Below are 9,950 nucleotides of genomic sequence, written 5' to 3' on the forward strand. Positions count from 1 at the left end.
AGAAAGTAATGGGGAAAGAAAATCAGAACAACACCCATCCTGGGGGAAGGATGATGCCAGCAACATCCCTGTAGTGGGAACAGCAAGTAGTTTTATTCCCTGTGCCAACGAGGATGGGAGGCAGGTGCCTGGCATTTAGGGCAGAAAGAGACTTGGGACTCCTTAAGAAATAAAACTAATATGGGGCGCCTGGGTGGCGCAGTCGGTTAAGCGTCCGACTTCAGCCAGGTCACGATCTCGCGGTCCGTGAGTTCGAGCCCCGCGTCGGGCTCTGGGCTGATGGCTCAGAGCCTGGAGCCTGTTTCTGATTCTGTGTCTCCCTCTCTCTCTGCCCCTCCCCCGTTCATGCTCTGTCTCTCTCTGTCCCAAAAATAAATAAACGTTGAAAAAAAAAAAATTTAAAAAAAAAAAAAAAAAAAAAAAAGAAATAAAACTAATACTAATGCTCGTGAGTATTAACTAAGATAATGTTATCTATTACAGATAAATTTCAAATTTTCAGTGGCCTGACACAACTGAAGCTTCTGTACTGCCACTGTAAAGTCTTAAAAATGGGTGTTTCTGCTTGATGGGATCAGGAGAATAGGGCATTCCCTGCTCCATGAAGTCACTCAAGGACCTAGATGGATGGCGATTTATCCATTTTCACTAGGTTTCTTCCAAGGCCGTTCCTGGGTGTCACCTGCATTCCAGTTTGTGAGAAGGAGAAAAAAACATGGAGGGTCATGCAGAGACGATTTTCCTGTGGTAGGAATGGGAGTAGACTACATCACCTCCAAGTACATTCCATGTGTTCTAGACTTAGCCACGTGGCCTAACAAAGAAATGTAGGAAATGTGATCTAGCTGACCCCAAGAAAGAAAGGGAAATCATTTTGTGATCAGCTAGTCATACTTGCTACAATATGGCTAATCCGTGATGTCACCATGGAACAAAGAACTCGGTTGTGATAACGTAAGGTATGTATTTGCTGATCCGCAGTGACACAAAAGTAGTCCTTATGTGGAGACATCACAGATTCAATGTTGGGTCTTTTGTGCTTGTAGTGTGAGGATTATAAACTAGAGAATCTGGAGAATCTGAGGGTACCTGACCTTCAGGTTTTGACTAAAGTAGATAGAATTTGAGAAGATCAGAGAGAGAAGAGTATCTTTTGCTTAGAGACTATCTAGCTCTTTTAAAGTAGAGTTCCAGGATGGAATAGGAATAGAAATAGCAAAGAAATTAAAAAAAAAAAAATACTTTTTAGGACTGGCTTCAGACCCAGGAGATACAGCAAAGTAGAAAGTTGAGGTTTCCTTCTAGGTTATGACCTCAATGGAAAATAAAAAGAGTAAAATTGTGTATTGGTCTAGAATGTCAGTTTTTGCTTGTTTCTTTCTCTTAGATGCCTTCACTGTGGAGGTTAGTATGGAAGATTCTTTACCTTTGGTTGCAGGCTCATAAATTAGCCTTAAATAAAGTCTCAAAATATTATTGACTCTGGAATACTTTTGGTCCCTCCACAAAATTTATTTAGCTTACTATTAAAGGAATCATTTTCATTCCTTTTTGGCGTTGGTCCAAGCAGGCCAATGAAACAGACGTTTCCTGCCTTGGAAATATTACGAAAGTAATTCCCTTGCATCTGTCCATCCAGTTCACTTACTCCTCCCAAAGGAAAAGACATTGCTTATCTGACTGGTAAGATTAGGAAAAGAGTCTGCTAACACATGGCCTTGGCTTCAGACTCTTATATAGGGTAATCTATTATTATAGTTTCCAACATTGGGGAATAAAATCGGGGTAGGGATGATAAGGCCTGTGGTCCTGACTGTGACTTGGAGAGTTAATTAGTTCTGAGAGAAATGTATCAATAAATCCTATTATGATCATATTTTCAATCCACCTTTTCTCATTCAACTCTTTCATCAACAAAGCTTGTATTTTGGTATTTATTTGTCTAACTCTTGGGCATTTTTCTCAAATAATTCTTCAACAGACAGGAAGAAGATGCCATTTATTGGCAGCCAACTCCAATAATGACCAGTATTACTATTTCTTTTTCAAATTATTTCTGGCTTATTGTATTGCTTCCATGGCTCCTAATAATAATAATAATAGTAATCCAAACACTGTCAGCAATTTTCAAACTCATCTCACATGTTCTCAGAGAAATGTATAGGGAATATGGGGAAAAGGAGAGTATTGAATATTTCATTTCTGTGAGGTCTTCTATCTTCTAGCTAGATTTCCCCATAGACCTCATTTCTTTCAAACACAGCATATTAGTGCCAGCAGAGTTGAGGTGACAAGAAGATATATTCACATACAGAAAGCCATGATCTACTCAGTGAACATTTCTGGGCAGCTCACCTTCTACCTCCTCCTGCATAAATAAGCAAAAGAGGGTTTTGATGAAGTATATATTTCCAACTTAAATTTTTGGTCCCTAGAATGCAACTTGACTCTTCGGCCTACTTCATCAGGGCTATGTCATCATGGCCAGAATGCAAGAAACAGTAATAAAGCTGTAAGAATGAATGAGATGTCTGCTCCAAATAGTCCAATTTGTTTTACGGTTAAAGACAAGTAGCGATTTCATTGATAAAATTACTTGGATGGACAATATTGCAGCTCAGATTGATTCCAACTATTCTATCTTTTTCATATGTGGTAAACATAGATCCAAATTTGCAATATGAGGGTTAACCGGCCTTTCTTAAAAGTAATCTTTGGAGGAAAAACATTCTGCCCACACTTATTGTGTAAACTAGCAATCCCATCAACTGAGAACTTCATTTATATCCTTGCTTTGCTTCTCTTCATTAAGCTGTAAATGATCTCACGTGATCTCACAGGCAGAACAAATGGCATAATCTAAGAGTTTCAGGTTATGCTGAAAACAAACCAAGTAAGCATAAATAATTCAATCAGATATTTACATTCTAATGGATTGCAAAATCCAGAGCCTGTCTGTTTCAGCTACAATTTCCCTCAAGGTGGTTGTTGTATTCCAGTTTGACTTAAAAGAGACAAGAGGTACCTGCCTGGGTGTGTGGGGGGAGGGGTGGATTTCTTCCATTGCGGAAGCTAGTCTCCCACTCTACAAGAAGGAAGGAGGGAGGAGAAAATGGCCCTTCTCTATGCGAGTAGCTGCACCCGTTACATAGATGCTGGTCTAAAGAAAGCTTGTGCCTCTTCAGCTACTGCTTTCCCTAATCCTCTAAAATTTATTTTAAGAATAATTAAACCTAATTAAAACTATCTGCTTTACTGCCAGAGTGGTCCTTCGATGCCCTAGAAAGACACACAGACGGCTCAGAAAGGAAGTGGGAAGCAGAAGGAAACGTGGAGCTCCACAGCTCTTCATATGCAAGCAAATAAGCAGGAAGAAAGGTTAATGTTATTGGAAAAAAAAAACAAAAACAAAAAAACAACCCAGAGACTGGAGACAGGTGTTAGGACCTGAGGCAAGATTCGAGACTGTGGGAGATGATGTGCCTGGAATGAGGGTATACGCCGGTCTCCGAAGATCCAGCCAGCAGTCCTGACCTATTTGCTCCACAGGAGTGACCGTGTTATTACTTGCGGTTTAGTGTGTCAGCCTCCATGCTTACTGGACCCTGGATGCTGAAGGGTATGGGCTACGTGGCAAACCTGGCTTACTTAGATTGGTGGTTTAATTTTCCTGCTGCTCTCCAGAGAGACTAGTTCTATACTGTAGCGTATTTATTATGAATATTAAGCGATAAAACTAGCCGTGTTTGAGAAAAGAGTCATGCCCACTGCAAACTCCATGTTAATTAGCTGCAAACAAAACCCAAACATCTCCAGAAAACATAATGCTTTATATTCTAATTCTCTCAGCTGTTAGGCTTCTGTGTCTCCCTCGCTACAGAACACAGGGTGAAGAGATTTCTCTTTTAATATATGTAGTCCTATTTTCAAACAGACTCTTGGTGCCACTACATTCCTCACCTTAAAAACATTTAGGGATGTTCTAGCCATGACAAGGAAATAGGAGCCACAGGAGCACGTTCATAATGAAATTTTGTGGAGGCCCCAAATTTCATTTTAAACCAGAATTTTGATATTTCCCCTCCCAACCGAAACCTTGACATCAGCTTATTCATAAAAAGAAAAAACCTTTCCTGTGATTTCGGCTCAATCACAAAAGCCCAGATGATCAAAAGGAAAATAGCAAAGGATGTGATGTGTGCACGTGTGTGTTTCTGGTGGGGGTGCAGGGAGTTTACAAGACGCAAGAGGAAGGGAGGAATATTGGAAGGAGAGAGAAAGAAATGTACCGGGAAACCCACCACCCAGAAATATTGCCTTTGAGTAATAGTAGGCATAAAAATACTGACAAAAGGATTTCACTAACAAGATTTTCCCCTTGAGATCATTTTTCTCTAGAACGTAACATCCTTAAATTAGAGAAGGTAAGAGTATTATAAAAGAGAATACCCAATTGAAAGAGCGAAAACAGGGTAAAAAACAGGCGAAATCAAAACTCTAAAAGAATTCTAATTTGTGTGTCAGCCCTTTTAGAAATCCAGAGACATGGTTAAAACTTCTTCACTCACAAAAACTTTCAGCATAAAATGTTTAATAAGACTTACCTGAGAGCCTCAGAAGTCTGGATCTCCCTGGCTATTATGTGCAAAGTTATAAAGGAGTCCATTTTTCAGTTAGTCAAGTGCAAGTTTGAAAACTCATTTACTGCACACACTCTCCTGAAAGAAATTGCTAAAAATAACTAGTCCCTGTTGCTCAGGTAGTGACAGCCTGACAGGTAAAGGCATAATCAAGTGGTTCTCTTCATCTTCTGGACAATGTCTTTGGTCGTTTGGCCAGTGGGTTGGGTTTTTTTGGTTAAGTTGCTCTCACATCTTGCTATGCCATATGAAAATAAACATAATCTAAATGGCTGCTGGGCTTCAACTGTTTGTAGGTCCAAATGAAATTCCGCTAGAAAAATGGAAGTTCTCTTAGTACCTACCACCCTTGGGCAAGCCAGAAGAGCCCAGATTCTCTTTAACATTCCTTTCCAATCTCAGAACTCCCTGTGTGCCCCAGCCGGGGCCTCTCTTCTCTGTCCTGGGGGTGTTAGGAAGCTTCTTGCTTCCGATCACATCTCTGGCAGCAGACCAGACCTCCCACCCCCACCCTGGGAAGAGCGTCCTATGGATCAGGACCATGAGAGCTCCCCTGGGCCCGAGCTGTGATGCCATGCCTTGCTCAGGAGCCACTGCTCTTTATTATGTCCCTACCACTCCCGGCCAAGCTTCTCCTCCTTTCTCCCATATGCACGAGGGACACTATGACTTTTCACAAGACCTGAGCAAAGACCCAGGTATGGGAAGGGAAGTACCCACTGAAGTTAATCCGCAGCAGCTACTAGGGATGGCTGTTCTGAGAGGCCCTCGGTTGCAATGTTCCCCAAAGGCTGCCTCCTTGCCTCTCCTTGGGAGGGAGGGAAGTTTTCTCTCCTAGCGTCTCTTCAAGATGCCAGAGGAGAAAAAGACAAGGTGTCAGAGAGAAGACCCAAGCAAATAAATCCTAAGAAGATGAAAATATTTCTTCCTCTCCTTCAGACTAAGCATTCTAGTCTCACAATCGACTTTGTCTTAGAGTGACTGACACTAGAAAACTTCATTCCCTGGAGAACTGGTCCTCACCTTTCAGTCTCAATGAAACTACCACCTCATAATACAGCCACCCCGCCTACAACGAGGTGCACACAGAAGGTAGAGAGGGTAGGAGACTGGGAAGCAGGAGATACTGCTTCTTTAAATCCCTGCTTCCAAATTACTAAGCATGGATAGCTCCTTTGAGTTTTAAAGGTTCACAGATTCTGGGCTCTCAGTCTTGAATCTGCCATGTATAGGACTGTTTTCTGGCTCTTTCTCTAGGGTGAAGTGAAAGTGATTCCTACCGATCCTTTTCCAAAGTCTCTGGGTCTCAGAGCCTGACCAAGTCCGAGAAGTTCCTCGATGCAAGACTCCGGATATATTTCCACAACAGCAAACAGCAGTTTGTAGGTATCCATACCCATACTTGGAAAAGAAACTTTTTTTTTTTTTTTCAGAACAAGCAGCCTACAGATTCACTATTCTGCTTGCCACATAGATGACCTTCCCCGTGATCACCCAGAACAGTTTAGCTCCTCCTAGCTACAGCTTCTCAAACACCTCCTTTGCATATTATGACCTGTGATTTAGATTTGCATAACTGAAAGGCCCATGCAATGAGTTTCTTCAACATAGAGAAATCGTCTGCATCAACACTGTATGCAAGTCCCAGCTTTTAGCAAAAAAGAAAAACTGCTTGCAGACTTAAAATGATCTTGTCTCCACCCCAAATTCTGTCACTTCCACCAATGTTTCCAATAGCTTAGGGGCAGCTGCCCACAGACCTCAAGCTCAAAGCACCATGTGCTTTTCAACATTCCCTTGAGCAGTCTCTGCGAGGAGCCAGACCAAGAAAGGGAAGTCAGCCCTGAGGTGATGGCAGTGGAATCACTTTCATATCTTTTTTTTTAGAAATTGCTTCTTTTTCTCTATGTAGTCAGCAACTGACCCTCCTAGAAAGAAAGTGCCCAATCTAATGTCAGTTGAATGATAATAAAAGCAAACACCTAATAACAGTTACAATGCAGCATGCACTGTTCCAAATGCCCTACATAGTTTGGGTCTCCAGAACATCTCTACTGCATATGCACTATATGTACACACACACACACACACACACACACACACACACTCACCAGCTCTCTGCCCATCTTATGGGCCAGAGAGAGAGTAAATGGTTTGCCCAGATCATACAGAATAAAAGTGGCTTAACAGACATTTGAAAACATGGCTCCAGACTCATTTTCTTAACCACTCTACTCCACTGCCTCATGAAACTGGATATCCTACTACTTTTCATAAATTCCCGATTTAAAAAGTGGCCACACTAACTTGGAGTATTTCAGCCACTATCCCACTGCACCTATTTACTACAGACAGCTTCAGAGACATCCTAACACGCCAATGTAAGAGGAACACGGGCACTGCCTGTGTCCTCTTTGCTGGTATCATCATCACCAGTCGGGTCCATAGCAACACTGTTCATGGAGCTTTTACTGTGTCCTAGGCACCCAGCTAACTGCATATGATGAACGGCATCATTTGATTTTTACAAACCCACAGGTGCTATTATTGCTCCCCATTTTGCAGAATATGAAACTGAGTCTCTGAGAGGTTAAGTAACTTGCCAAGGGTCACACGGATATTGAGTTTGAGAATCAAAATTTAAACCAGGTCCTTAGATCTCAGACTCCATGCTTTTTGACCACTATGCTGTAGTACCGCCTGCGTATAACTGTTATTCCAGAAATATGGGATTTGTCGTGAATCACTGTGATATAGTGAGGCCACTCAAATTATTTTTACATATGAAAGTTCGCTTTCTCTCATTCGTGAGAGATGGCCTCAGATTTGTCTTCTTTGATTTATTTTCATACCATTTAGTACATCATGTCTAAAATTAAGAAGCTAGGTTTATAGAGAAGAAGAAGTGAGATACTTTGACTTACGTTATCTGAAGTATAAGAACGCTGTTATTAGTTTTTCCATTTTTCGATTCATCTCATGAAACCTGAGATTGTATTCATTACCTCCTTGGCGCGAGCCCCAATTTACATGCATGCAGCCAGTCTGGTATGAAAACTGTTGTTCTTTGTTGTATAATTACTTTGACCTGGGATTCAATAAATAGAAACATGTTTATAAGATTGTGATGCTAATTTACATGAAACTGGAAAACTACCAGTGTTAAAAAATTAACAAAGGAAGTATGATATCAAGAATAGTTGGAGGAGTCAAAATAATATCAATTCTGCTATTGTGTTTTTATTCCTTTCTTTTCTCCAGGTTTTCTTATCTAAAGAATTCAAAAGCCTTTTTTACATTCCAGTACATTACAGTGTGAAGGACTGTAACATAAGGTAATAGAGTTGTGTAGGAGAAAGTGCTGTGTACAGTGAAATAGCCCAGTAGAGTGAGAAGGGCATCGGCTTCAGAGGCAAGACATTTGGGTGACATTTACAGAAAGCAAGCGTATCAAAATCTTACAGTTATTTTTGTCACAACAGGATTGCAGTACTTGGTTTTGCTTGCCTAAATTGGCTGCAAGAAGGCAGTGAGAACGAACCAACAGTTTCAAAGAGCCACTCCTTCCAAATGGTCTATTGACACATGCGTTTTCCACATCTGTTGCTGTTTCCCTGGATCCATAAGGGCAGCGCAATTACTCATTAGGACATATTTTAGCCACCTAATGACTGGGATGAGTGTGAAGCTAGGCCTCTGTTCTTCCTCCTTCCTAACTAGGTTCGTACTCAACATAGGAGTTTTGAGCCTGGTAAATACATACATAATACACACACATGTACATACTTGCGCGTACGCATAAAATGGCTGGACTGGATCTTTAAAAATAAATCATGGAAGGCTCATACGTGACTAGTGGGAATGTAAATTGATACAACCACCTTGGGAAACTGTTTAACAACGTTAGCTAAGGCTGGATGTTTGTATAATGCATATCCAGCAATCCCACTTCCAGGAGTATGCCCCCCGAAATGCGTATATTTCCACAACATTACACATACAATAGCTTCGGAGCACTGTTTTTAATAGAGAACAACTAAAAACCATTTGGGTAACCTTCAATAGTTGAATGAATAAATAAAGGGAATACTACACAACAGTCAGAATGAACACATTGCTGCTACACAGCAATATACATGAACCATAAAAATGCACAGGTGAAGAGAAGAAAGCAGATGCAAAAAGCACGTGCTCTATGATTCACTTTCCGCAAAATTATAAAAGAAAACAGGGAAAGCTAATCTGTGATATCAGACTCTATAAGAGTGATTGTCTATAATGAGAAGGGGTGACTGGACCAGGTCATGAGAGGGCTTCTTAGATAATAGAGATCCTCTATTTCCGGAGTTGCTGCTTTGTCACACAGAAATGCTAACTTTGTGAAGATATTAATTGTAGCCTTAAGACTTTTGTACTTCTCTGCTCATGTATTATACTTTATAAGTTTATATTAAAATAATTCTACATATGTGTATTTAGACTTCTAAAATTCTGTATATTCTTAATCATATTACCTTAGAGTAGGGTTTCTTCAATTTGAACACTGTTGAAATTTGGAGGCATGATAATTCTTTGTCGTGGGAGGCCATCCTGTACACTGTGGGGTATTTGGTAGCTTCCCTGACCATTGCGCACTAGGTGCCAGTGGCACACCCTCTCCCCCAAAACCATAATCATCAAAAATGTTGCCAAATGTCCCCTGGGAGGTGAAGTTGCCTCCAGTTGAGAACCACTGTCTTAAAGTAACTTAAACAAAAGGTCACATTTTACCAAGTTTACTGATCAATTACGCCACCTACGTTCATTTCATGACCATTAGTTAAATGCCAAGAAGTATTTTAGTCACTGTCACGTGGGATCAGCCTGGAAACTCAGAGAGAGAGTCATTCACACCCAGTAACAGAATTATTCATGTTACATGTTGTGCAGATTCAATCAGAACAAAAGAAGATATAAAAAATAACTCAAAATTCCTGAGACAGCTACTCCATGATAATCAGAAAACAACAGATCACATCTTGACCTAACTCAAACTCTGGACCTTTCCATAATTTGGAAAGATGAATATTGGAGGGCAATGGGGACAGTAGAGCAGATGATGAACACTCCTCTTGGGATCTCTTTAGTTACTACAGAGTAAGAGGAGGCAAAGAGGTCCAAGGGACCTCATTAAACAAAAAGTTATGGCATGGAGTCTCCCTAACACCGTGGTTCACCCCTTACATGAAAAAGGCCAGAAATCAAAACTGCTCCCAGTCACTCCAGCCTTAAGAAGCAGTAACACAAGGACAAGGTTTCCCTGCCAGAACT

Source organism: Leopardus geoffroyi, chromosome B3 (genome assembly GCF_018350155.1).
Source record: "Leopardus geoffroyi isolate Oge1 chromosome B3, O.geoffroyi_Oge1_pat1.0, whole genome shotgun sequence".
Taxonomy (NCBI): Eukaryota; Metazoa; Chordata; class Mammalia; order Carnivora; family Felidae; genus Leopardus; species Leopardus geoffroyi.